We start from the raw sequence: 13,544 nt of genomic DNA, 5'->3' as shown, positions 1-13,544 counted from the left end.
ACTAATGAAGATCAAAGACCACAGCCTTCCGTATGGATTATACCTCAACGTAAAGAAAACAAAAATCCTCACAACTGGACCAATGAGCAACATCATGATAAACAGAGAAAAGATTGAAGTTGTCAAGGATTTCATTTTACTTGGATCCACAATCAACAGCCATGGAAGCAGCAGTCAAGAAATCAAAAAGCACATTGCATTGGGTAAATCTGCTGCAAAGGACCTCTTCAATGTGTTGAAGAGCAAAGATGTCACCCTGAAGACTAAGGTGCGCCTGACCCAAGCCATGGTATTTTCAATCACATCATATGCATGTGAAAGCTGGACAATGAATAAGGAAGACTGAAGAAGAGTTGACGCCTTTGAATTGTGGTATTGGCGAAGAATATTGAATATACCATGGACTGCCAAAAGAACGAACAAATCTGTCTTGGAAGAAGTGCGGCCAGAATGCTTCTTAGAGGCAAGGATGGTGAGACTGCATCTTACATACTTTGGACATGTTGTCAGGAGTGATGAGTCCCTGGAGAAGGACATCACGCTTGGCAGAGTACAGGGTCAGCGGAAAAGAGGAAGACCCTCAACAAGGTGGATTGACACAGTGGCTGAAACTATGAGCTCAAGCATAACGATTGTAAGGATGGCACAGGACCGGGCAGTGTTTCGTTCTGTTGTGCATAGGGTCGCTATGAGTCGGAACCCACTTGACGGCACATAACAACAACAACAATTATTGTCATTATTATTTATAGTATACTCTATATGTATATGTATATGTAACTTATTTATTAGTAATATAAGGCTTATGAATAGTAATTGTTTTCATTTTAGAGTGTTTCTGTGTTTTTGGAATTTTGTACAATGAACAAATATTTATTTTGAAACCACACGTACACACACAAATACACAAAAACTCAACACTCAATAAGCATCATTTACAACGAGGAAATCTTGGATATAAATCATGGTTCATCCCTTTGAGGGCAATTTTTCTGACTTTCAACAAGGAAGTTGAGCTCTTTGAGCCTCGGTCTCCTCATCTGTAAAGCTGGACTATGAGCTACTTTACAGGTGTTGAAATCAGATGAGAACCTATATATTCTTAGTTATTATTTCTTAAGTAGTTTCTATGCCCTGGGTACTGAGCTAAGGGCTTTAAATACATTATTCCATTCAGTTTTCACTAAAAGAAACACACACACATATGCAAAATACCCCTTATCCTTATTTTCAAATGGGGTCTGAAATGTTACTTAAACGTTTCAATAGAGGCAATTCGTCCAGGTATACATTGAAATTAGAGATAGGCCTAGGCATAAATCCTTATTATGTCATTAAAACATTTTTCTGAGCTTGATCTCTTTTAGGCACTGGGAGTTTTCTATTTGACTCTGCAGTTAATTTTAAGGTAATAGAATATATTCTCCAGGTACAAAACAATAGCTCTTCTGTAATATACTTTTCTCAGCAGTATACATTACAGAAATATGTTTCTACTATAGATCAAAGACAATCTGCTCAAAGCTCCCATAGTCTATGCTGCCCATCATAGAGTAATTAGCTCTCCATCTGCCCTTGGTTGCTGATAAGATTTCACTGTGTAAGTTACGTTATCACCCCTAGTAAGAAAGATGACTATGTGTATATGGTGGGACACCTTGTTCACTATATTCGATATGTATGACATACTGAGACTTAGTCCTTTTGTGTTTTATTTCTTGATGTCTCTGAAGCTAGAGTTTGTTCTCCAGATAGACTCCCCCCAATCCTTGAAAGGGCCATTTTTGTAAACTCCAGTCATACAATGTATTACAAGTACCTGAGGGAGTTGAAAGATTTTCCAGAAAAGTTTTCTAAATATTGAGTCATAATTACTCTATTTTAATGATGCAAAAGATTATTGTTTCCATGGAGAGGAGGATCTTTGCAGATAACATTGTAATGTAAACTAGATAGTCAATAAACATCATCTTTTTCTACTGGGCTCAGGATCAAAGGGAAGGGACTTCCATCCGAAAGGGAAAAGCAGACCTCTAAAACCTAGGTGCTAAGGTAGGAAACACTACAGAAATAACTGTTTCTGGAAGGGCATGGCCAATGGTCTTAAAGAATTGATATGTGTGTTTGTTATAAACAATACAGACAGGAAATCTGAGACATGAAGGATAATAGAATGACTATGGATCAGGTTTATGAGATGCAACTATTCTTCTGAGATGCAGAATAGTCTAATGAGGCCAAAAAGGGATCATCTCGTAGACTAGGTATTATCCGGGAAGCAGAGACCTTGTGTCATTGCCCATCTGTCTGAACCCAGTTTATATACATCCAACTCACCACTTGTGGCATGACAAAAGTAATTTTTTGAAACCACATCTCTGATATTGGGAAGAATCAGCTTCCCTGGCTTCCATTTCACTGGAAAATCTTTGGAGCACATGCTATATTGCACATATTGCTCTTGTCTATTAAATAACTACAGCCTGTAGTCCCAGCATATTTATGTATTGGTCCCTAATAATAATGGTAATAAGCTAGTCCATATGATAACCTTATATCAGTTACAAGGAGCAGATGGAAGCCGTTACTCTATGTGGCTGGATTTCCTGTATCTTATGGATTGAGCAGATTCTCTCTGGTCTTTATTAGTAGTAGATTTTTTAAATTCACGCTGTCTGAGAAATTATATTAAAGAAGGTTATATTTATGTATCTGGAAAAGGCTTTATGAAACATGAAAATTAGCGGCAGGTCAATGAGGAAACTTCCAGTGGCTCGGAAAGGCCACATCATATTACAGAGACAGGTCTTAATGGGAAGTTAGAAGACCAAGGTTTATTCCCAGGCCTAGATCTGATTTATCGTGTCTCCTTGGACAAGTCACCTAACTTACCATCATCTCTGTCTCTAGTTGCAATAATAGCCCTACCTCATATCTCAGGAATATTCCACACATTTTTACTAAATGCATGCTAGAATTTTATTACTGCTTGGGAATAGCATTTTAGCACCTGAGAAGTTATAAAAGCATCTCATCTTCCTTCTTAGATTACAGAAAAACTTTAAGTAAAATTAGATCGTGTTGCCCTTACAGTGAATGCTTGCGATTAATCTTGGACTTCAAGATTTTCAGAGAAAAAGCAAGAAGAAAACTCCTATGTGGGTTTATTGCTGATCTCTAGTCACAGAAGCATTTTACAGAAACACTAGAAGCTTTATTCACTTATATTTAGGATGTGTGATAATAACAACTAAAAGAAAAAATAGTAGTGCTATTTATACTATTCCTACAGTCTCCCAGAATTAAAGCATAGCATATAATTCCCGCAGTAGGTGTTACCTTTGGCATTCAATATAAAAAATGTGTTGAAATTCTGAAGTGTTATGGAAGTGTTGATTATTAGTAGCAGTAAGGTATGAGAGAAAATTTACAAGGCAGGATTCGAGATATTTTTTGCTTTCTTTTTTGTTCGCATTTAGAATTTCATGAAAACATAAGATTTTTACTTTTCTCTTTGTGATTATTCCCTTTCCTCAGATAAAAACTAGATGACTACTGTGGCATTATTAAAATAGGTTTTATTTGTAGCAGGGAATCTATATTATTATTATTATAAAACCATACATTAAAAATTACATGCAACATGCTACATCATAGGTAAACCTTGATAGGCTAAGTGAAAGAAGCAAGACACAAAGGGCCACATATTTCATTTATATGAAATGTTCTGAATAGGCACATCACTACACAAAGTAGAGAGTGGTTGCTAGGGGTTGGGAAGGAAACCCTGGTGGTGTAGAGGTTAAGTGCTATGGCTGCTAGCCAAAAGGTCAGCAGTTCAAATCCACCAGGTGCTCCTTGGAAACTCTATGGGGCAGGTCTACTCTGTCCTGTAGGGTCACTATGAGTCAGAATTGACTCGATGGCAATGGGTTTGGTTTTTTTTTTAGGGGTTGGGAAGAGGAAAGAGTGGGGAGTGACTGCTGATGGGTACAAGGTTTCTTTTGCGGGGTGATAAAAATGTTCTGGCATGAGATAATGGTGATAGCAACCCAACATTGTGAATATGCTAAAAACCACTGAATCATGCCCCTTAAAAAGTATGGATTTTATGGTATGTTGGTTATACTCCAATTTAAAAAATTGTATGCAGAGAGAAATTGATAAGAAGAAAAAGGACTATTTAATTTTAGATATGATAATCCTGGCCTTGTCCAGATAATATATTTTTTATCTTTTAAACATGATGGAGCCCTGGTAGTGCAGTGGTTAAGAGTTTGGCCGTTAACCCAAAGGTCAGCAGTTCAAATCCACCAGCCGCTCCTTGGAAACCCTATAGGACATTTCTACTCGGTCCCATAGGGTTGCTGTGAGTCAGAATCGACTCGACAACAATGGGTTTTTAAACATGATAATGATTTGTTTTATCTTTAGTGGTGCATAAACTGTTTTATCTTTTAAATACCTTTCTTTGGGAACTGATATCTTTTAGAAATAATACTGTTGTTGTACTTGAATTTTTCTACCGGAAAGTTTACTTGCCATGTTCTGTGTAACTTCTTATCCCTTACAGTGATTTAGAATCAGGCCATCTGGGTTTCAGTTCTCTTCTTCATGAAATACACCTTTTTACATAGGACTCAACAGAAACAGTCTGGAGCCCAGGTGTGTGACTCAGTCTAGGACAGAAACTGCTATGTATTCACCAAACCCAGTGTAACAGTCTAGGTCAGCCAGAAGGCAAAACCATACAATAATTTGAACACAAGTTTAATTTAAAGAATTATTAAGATAGGGAGGTAACTATAAAGAGATAAAGAGAATCCTATCTAAATGGTGCCCTAGGATTGAAGGTGAGTGCCATTTAGATAGGGTGAGTAGAAGAGAAGGACCAACTTGGAATCTCCAACCAGGGCTTCAGACCTTGTTGGAGAGAATGTGTTTTTAGCTTAATGGATGACAGAGAAGTTTGCTGGCTTTTCCAGGTCAGAGCTAGTCCACACTCACTCTGAAAACAGAAAATAATTCTGTAGTGCAGGTGGGCTGAGGGTGGTGGGTGGCTGTTCAGAGGAAGCTGGGTGTTGCTGCCAGCGTGAGGTCAGGAGTGCGTGGTGTTCATATCAGGAGAAATGTTGCATAGTCACCAGCCCTGCACTGGGCAGCAAGGTCACTGAGCAACTGTACACTTACCACATGGAAGCACCAAAGGACCTTGCAGCATGAGCTGGAAAAGACAAAACTCGGAGCATAAGACCAAGAAGAGAATCCCCCTTCTGACTGCAAAGTCCTTCTAGCACCCCCTATTGACAAAGCTTAACATCATGCACACTGTCCAGAAGAAATGTTAGTCTTGTCCATTATGACAGAGCAGACATCAAAGTGTCAATTTGGAGGTGAGAAGCAATAAACTGGTAACTGTCACTCTCTGTTTCCTTTTCTTCCCAGGCACACAGCTTAACTGTGTTTCTCAGCAGTTGTACTCTGACACGCATGGGGGCACCATGAGTTGGAATTGATGGCAACAGGTTTGTTTCGTTTTGCTGTTAAGCGGGGGCGATTTAGGTAAGTTCTGGCCAATGGAAGGTAAACTGATATTAAATGATCTGCTGCCAAACCTGACTCCTTTAAACTAGGCCTGTCTCTAGAACAGTCACCCACGAAACTAGAAATAAAGGATTATAAATTTCCAGAGGATGACAGAAACACAAGATAGAAATACACTGGATCCCTGAGAAGAGATCCCAGGGGAGACCCTGGGAGAGTCACCTGATCAGGATGACCCATGCTGAGACTGATGCATGAATTGAAAACAAATCTCTATGCTGTTAAGCCATTAAAATGTAGCCGTTGTTTATAACAGTAGCTTTTTTTTTTTTTTTTTTAACTTATCTACAAATGGGTAGCATCAAATTGGAGGCTGTCACAACATTCGTTTAATGGTCAGATAGTGGGCAATTAGGAATGACATATCGGAAGCTGAGAAGCTGGTATCCTATGTTATGCAATGGCAAAACATTTGGTGAACTGTTACCTACAATAATTTGGAAGGAAGACTTGCCGAATAGGCTTATACTTTTAGAAGAGGTGGTTGAGAAGAAACAGAGTGTTGGAATGTGTTGGCTTATTGATTGCCTTTAAGAAGACATCGGAAGAAACAGTTGAGCTCACAAAAGTATCAGGTTGCAAGAAAAAATGTAAGAGAAGAGAAAGAGTCCAGAAATTTGGGGCTTTACAGGGTTGGAAAATCTATTATTAGACCTCAAACAATAGGGTATAAGACAATGGCTTTAGACAAAAAAGATCCACTAATATTCATCACTGTGGCAAATAACAGATTAATTTCTGCATAAGCATTTTGGTTCATATTGCCTTGAAGAAGCCCCCATTCAGTTCAGAAACAGAGCTAGCAAGTGAATGAAAAAGAGAGGGGGGTGAGAAAAGGGGTTATAAAGCAAACAAATAAAGTAGGCTTCAGAATTATATGTAGAAAAAAAATGGGCATATTGGATGACTGATAGCAAACAAATCAGAAAGCTATCAAACTTTTGAGTGAATTGTATTGGCAAAGCAAATCTCAGGTAACAGGCTGAGAAAGGTATGCATCCCCCAAGAAAAAACGTATATCCCAAAGCCCTCTTCAGATGTGGCCATGGGAAATGATGGCCTCAAGGCTGAGTCTCCTTAAGGCTAGAGTCAGAGGTCACAAAGAACAATGGACAGGAACATTTCTCCAAGAGAATAGAGTCTATTGAAGAAGTACCCTCATTTGCCAGGTAATCAGGATGCCTACCCAACAGGATTTCATAATTGCTGAGGACCAGTGACTGCTCCATGTCTCCATTCTTTCTCTTTACAAATGGGTTATTGTGGCTTTTTTATACCTGCTTCTCTTTTGGAGCCCTAGTGGTACAAGTAGTTGAGAGCTATGGCTGTTAACCAAAAGGTTGGCAGTTTGAATCTACCAGCCGCTCCTTGGAAAGTCTCTGGGGCAGTTCTACTCTGTCCTATAGGGTTGCTATGAGTTGGAATCAACTTGACTGACAATGGGTTTGGTTTCTCTTTTGTATATTGAGTATCGAGTGTGTGGGGGGGGGGGAATTATACATATTTTATCTTTTTTCTTCTTGAGTGTCACTGTACCAGGAAGTTACACCTGTATCTGATGCAGAGAACTACCCTTCTCTCAGAAACTCTGGACTTTGAGCTAAATGCAGGAATTGGGTGAGATTTTGAATTATCTCCTTTTTTAGTAGGGTGTATGTGTGGGAGAAGTAGCCCTGGTGGCACAGTGTTTAAGCACTTGGCTGCTAACCAAAAATTTGGCGGTTCAAACCTGTTTGACTCCACCAGTTATTCTGTGGGAGAAAGATGTGATCTGCTTCTGTAAAGATTATAGCCTTGGAAGCCCTATGGAGAAGTTCTACTCTGTCTTACAGGGTCGCTATGAGTTAGAATCAACTAAACAGCAACAGGTTTGGATTTTTTGGTTTTACTTGTGGGAGAAAGAATGAATTGGGTGTTTGATGACCAGAGGGCAGACTTTAATAGAATTTAGAACCCAACTCTGTTTTTTCTTCTATCTTGTGCAAAAAACAAGACTGGCGATATGTGGCCATTGTAAATGCTGGCCAATAGAATGTGGGTGGAAGTGATGCACACCACTGCTACGTGTGTCCTCCATTCTCTATCTTCTCTACTAGAGGCTGAAAGCAAAGGACTCTCTAGGGGTCAGGTGAAAAATAAGGATAAAAGAAGCCTAGATCTTTGAGTCAGGATTTGGACAATAATTGCACAGAAAAATCTGTGGACCAAGAACCCTTATGTAGAACTATTGTGTGAGGGGGGAAATGCAACTTATTTTGATGTAACCCACTGAAATTGTGTGGTTGTTACAGCAGTCAGACAAATGCTCAGGACCAGCTCGAGTTAGGTCGTAGAGTCAGGATATGGGATTTGTTTTAAAAAGAATGATGATGATTTGAGTGAAGGGGTGGGAACTTAAAGAGCAGAACACCAGAGGCAGAAGATAAATGTAGTTGAGAACCAAATGCTAAATCAAGTATCAGAGAAAAAGAACAGAAATGGATGTTGATGACCCACTTCTATGATCAAATTGCTCTAGTTGAACAGACTTTTGAGTATTAAAGCACAGTGTGTTGTTGTTGGGTGCCATAGAGCTGATTTCGACTCATATTGACCCTGTGTGACAGAATGGAACTGCTCCATAGGGTTTTCTAGACTGCAATCTTTATGGGAGTAGATTGCCCGGTCTTATCCCCTGGGGAGCTGCTGGGTGGGTTTGAACCATCAGTCTTTCAAGTAGCAGCTAAGAGCTTAACCATTGCACCACTAGGGTTCCCTAAGCACAGTTTAGCTTGGTCTAAGTGACATTTGGAACGCTATTTCATACCTGTTACCCTAGAGTGGCCATTTTACTTATTGATCAAACTAGGACTCTGTGAGGGCAACACAGATCCTATGAATAAGTACTTCAAAAAAACAGACAGAAGCCATGGCAGTTCTGTGGACACTGGAGAATGGCCATATTTCCCTGGCTTACAGTTCTATCCAGTTGTAAAATAAAATCAACTAAGTGAAACCCACTGCCATGGAGTGGATGCCGACTCAAAGCGACCGCATAAGGTTTCCAGGTTGTAAATCTCTAGGAAGCAGACTGCCGCATCTTTCTCCCACGTAGCCACTGTCGTTTGGAACCTCCGAACTTCTGGTTAGCAGTCGATCCCTTTAACCACATCGTCACCAAGGCTTCTTAAATAAGTAAAAGCTCCTTCTAAACAGGAAAGTACCCAGATACTTGTTACTGTCGTGATCTCCGTGAATTTTACATCAGTGAATGAATGAAGCACGCCATCATGTTATCCTTAACAGATTTCCAAGTATTCATAAGGGAAGATCTTTGGTGTATCTGTACCAACTTCTAAAAATAGGGCACTTTTTCAAATCCTGTTCACAGTGTGATATTAGGACACAACTCCCCATTTCATCTGCCAACCCCTAAGGGAGGCCTTTAACCCTCCTCGTCCTCTACATGTATCTCCACACATCAAGCGCCGACTTATTCGCGGTAGATAGGGAACAATTCATTTTCATGTTTACTTCATGAAGAGAGGCCTGCAGTGCGGCTGCAGCTGAGTGGAAAGCGCAGATTAGGAAGTAAAGTTCACCCTCCCTTGGTGCATTAACACAGCCTCCATTAAGTTGTTCTAGCAGGGTAGTGATCCTGGGGGAAAGGGGAGCTTTCCAGCCCCAGGGGTACGTGTTGCCTGGAGCTATTTTCAGAGGGGTGCCAGTCCAGCACCATTCCATTTCTGGTTCCTTCCCCCATGTGTCTCTCTGATATTTGCTGCCCGTGTTTCCTCCCTCCCTCCTCCCCCCACCACCAACCCAGCCCTAATTTAGGAAAGTGAATGTTGAAATAGTTAAAAAGTCGTTTTTTGGCATAATTATTTTCTTAGCTATGCATAGAATAAATTATTATTAAAAGACTGCAAATATCACAAAATTTCCATTGTAAATATCAATGTTGGAAAGAATGCCAGGAGATTGTGTAATCCAGTTCCTCACTTTTGGCAAAAAGGCAAATGATTTCTATCAAGGATGTGCAGGCTCCTGATGAGCCTGAGGACAGAGCTCTGAGGATGTGACCATCTTTCAGTTCCAGTCACAGTCCCTCTCTCCCACAAAATTACAGATAGTCCATATAAAACAAAGACCAAACCTGTTGCCATAGGGTGGATTCCAACTCAGCAACCCTAGAGGATAGACTAGCACTGCTCCATAGAATTCCCAAGGAGAGGCTGGTGGATTTGAACTGCTGATCTTTTGATTAGCAGCCGAATGCTTAAGCACTGTACCACCACGGGTCCAGTCCTTATAATACCAAAAAAAAAAAAACAAAAAAAACCTGTTGCTGTTGAGTGGATCCCAACACATAGCGACCCTGTAGGGCAGAGTAGAGCTGCCCCATAGGATTTCTGAGAAGCGCCTGATGGATTCAAACTGCTGACCTTTTGATTAGCAGTCAAGCTCTTAACCACTGCTCCACCAGGTTTTCCAGTCCTTACAATAGATACCATGAATTGTTTCATGAAAATGGTTTAATATACATAAAGCCTTTAGGACAGGGGAATAAATATAATAAGCATTATTTAAGCCCTGGTGGCACAGCAGTTATGAGCTCAGGTACTAACCAAAAGATCAGCAGCTCAAATCTACCAGCAGCTCCTTGGAAACCCTATGGGGCAGTTCTACTCTGTCCTATAGGGTCACTATGAGTAGGAATCAACTCGACAGCAACTGGTTTAGTTGTTTTGGTTTTATGTAAGCATTAGCTTTTATTACTACTGTATGTATAAAAAAAAATTTTTTTGTGTGTGTATAGTGAAGAACTATTATATTATTAACAATATTCGTGTATTAGAAAAATACACTAAATTATTTAAAGTTGAAGGAACCTCAGAAGTTTTTGCTAAAAAAAAGAGATGAAGAGAGCGAGTGCAAGTGTGTTACATCTGTATGCATTTGGGGTAAGGTGAGGGGCTTAGAGGGGAAGCATGGGGGAGGAGGTAAGGTGGTCATGATAACTGGTTAAGCGATTCAAATTTGAAAGCCTGCCATTTGGAAGGAATGATAAGATTCATTATGAAGTATCTCACATTACTCTAGTATCTGCAGGTGGAAATTACATCAAGACAAAACCCATCCCCTGTTCAGGGAGGTGGGAGGAATTGTTGTAAAGAGAACCACTTGGGAACCTCCCTGCCTGGGTCCAAGTCCTGGATCTGTGACTCTATCACTATGTGACTTGAACAAGTCAATAAACATCTCTGGAGCTCACTTTCCTCAACTGTAAAATCTAAATGATAATATTGCCTGCTTGGTAAGCTTATTAGAAAGCTTAAATAAGCTAATACATGTAAAGTGCGAAGAAGAACAATGTCTGATACATAGTAACCACTCTGTCTGTGTACTTTAATGTTTATAAATATTAAAAAGGATGTTTAAGGTAATAAGAGTATCTAAAAATGAAATATCTAAAAATGAAATAGGGTGTCTAAGGAAATCCGTTTTCTTAGACACCCTGGGTTTCACACAACACATATTCTTGATCACCTTGGGAATATTATATGTAGCTGGATAAAGTATTTGAAATACTAACCAGTGTTTTTCTTCCCATTATTTCACTCTCACCTCCCCATCGCCACATCACATTCGTCATTTCTATTGTAATGGGACAACCTTATTGCTGGACATCCTTTACTTCAATGGATGCCAAAAGGAGAAGGAAGAGAGAAGGAAATTCTTTCCTGGATTTTGTGGGTCAAAAAGCTTGGGCCTTGAGGTGGAATGTAGAGGACTCAAGCCATGAAAAATGTGTGAATGAGACCCAAACTCCCTAGGACCTAGGACTAAATAAGGATTCCCCAGGCTAGAGACTGGGGAGCAGATGGAGACAGAGTACGTAGCTGCTATGGGTCCTTACAAATAGAGTCCTGTGTTTCCTCCAAGAGTCCTGGGGGTAGGAGGTTTATACTCCTACATAAATTCAAGGGTTTGAGAGCAGGGATGTGTTTTAGCTGGGAGCAAACTCAGAGCCCTTACCTGTGCACTGGAGCAGCAGTGGAAGACAGTAGAAGGGTTCAATAGATGACAATGAGGCAATCTGCTTGGACCAGTGATCAAGGGCAGAAAGACTGGCTCTCAGCAGGTAGCAGCATGGGAAGCAGACACCAATGATTAGATGCTTTATCCATGCAATGTGCCTTGGGTCTGTATATTTGACACAATCACATGAACGGGATGAATCCAAAAATGACTACATGGCTACCATCTTGGGTGTGTGACCTATGCAGTTGCACAGAGCTCTGTGCTCAGAAGAACCCCGTGCTTGTTTTAATGCTCTGCTGTCGCCATCTTAAAGTTCTTAATAACTTTTAAACTTGGGGCCCTTATTCTCATTTTGCCCCCCTGGGGCCTGCAATTATATAGTCATGCCCATTCAACTTCTGTTAATTTCCCTCAACCCCAGCAGAAAGTGAGCTAGTAATAGCAATTAAGTTGATTGGAAAAAAAATTAAGTTATATTTCTGCATATCTGAGTTTGCAGATTAAATTCTATACCAATATTAGAGCCCAAACCAGATAGAGTAGGTAAAGCATATCACAAAAATGAGTAGTCAGATTTGGCTAGAATGCTAAGTGTACAAAGGGTAGGGAAGAGGTAAGGCTGGAAGACATGGTTGAAGGGGTAACCAGGGAGAATCTTGAATGCCTCACGAGTTGGGGGTAGCAAAGTTGGGATAGGCTGGCAAAACCAAACCAACCCCATGTTGTTGATTCTTTATGGAAGATGGCCATGTCTTTCTCCAGCTAAGCAGGTGGCGGGTTCAAACTGCCAATGTTTTGGTCAGCAGCCAAGCACTTATCCACTGTGCCAGCAGGGCCCTTTCAGAGTTGGGACAGCCTGGCATATTTGGGATTATAGGGGGCCTAGAATATACAACCATATTCAAGGCATTCATGGATAATGTAAAAAGTTGCATCTTAACAAAAGAAACCAGGATAGGACAACTACGGGCAGTACTCGGGATTTAGATACATTTGACATTCAATCCAGGTTCTGCTGCACCCTCAGGACAGCGTTAAGCTTCCATTTCCCCCTTTGTAAAAGAGAGAAGGCTCATGTCACCTACCTTCAACGGTTTCTGAGGATAAAATAAAATGACACTCATATAACGCTGACCACAGAGTGGGGGCTCCCAAGGACATGTATGTAACTCCTCTAAGGCTATTTGCAAATGAGGTTGTCTGTTTAGTCTGAATATCTACTCTGCGATTGACTAACATTTTTAAGGACAATACGTAGGATATTTTGGTGTTCAATAAATGGTCAAATGAATACACATTTGCAAGAAAATGAGCCAGTCTGGACGCAATGCTCTGGGCACCCAGTAAGGCACAGTGGAAGCAGGGTTTTTGAGGCACTATCTCCGTTCCGGAAACTCTGGTGGCGTAGTGGTTATGTGCTACGGCTGCTAACCAAGTGGTTGGCAGTTCGAATCCGCCAGGCGCTCCTTGGAAACTCTATCGGGCAGTTCTACTCTGTCCTATAGGGTCGCTGTGAGTCAGAATCGACTCGACGGCAGTAGGATTTCAGTTCCAACCAGTCATCAACTTGTTTCACTCTCAAAAAGAGTGGAATAAAAATAACACAGATTTAAACCATTATTTTTGAGACAAGTAATAGGCTAAATTTACCAAATTCATTGCTACTTTTGATCCGTTAAAATCCTTGAATTTGGTTCACTGGAGAAATAACACTTTTCTCTGGCACCACCTCCATCATGGGCCTTTACTTTCTCCTTTCCATAGCATTTGAACAAGACCTTTCTGGTCCTACAATAAGTACTGACTTTTTCCTTTTATACAGGAGGAAACAGATCTTATAACACTCCAGGCTTTTCTATGTTTTTTTTTCTTTTTAAAAGTCGAGTTTAACATTTAGTTTTTCATTGTGGACAAGT

The sequence above is a fragment of the Loxodonta africana genome, chromosome 14 (genome assembly GCF_030014295.1).
Source record: "Loxodonta africana isolate mLoxAfr1 chromosome 14, mLoxAfr1.hap2, whole genome shotgun sequence".
NCBI classification, from domain to species: domain Eukaryota; kingdom Metazoa; phylum Chordata; class Mammalia; order Proboscidea; family Elephantidae; genus Loxodonta; species Loxodonta africana.
This window is presented reverse-complemented; position numbering follows the sequence as displayed.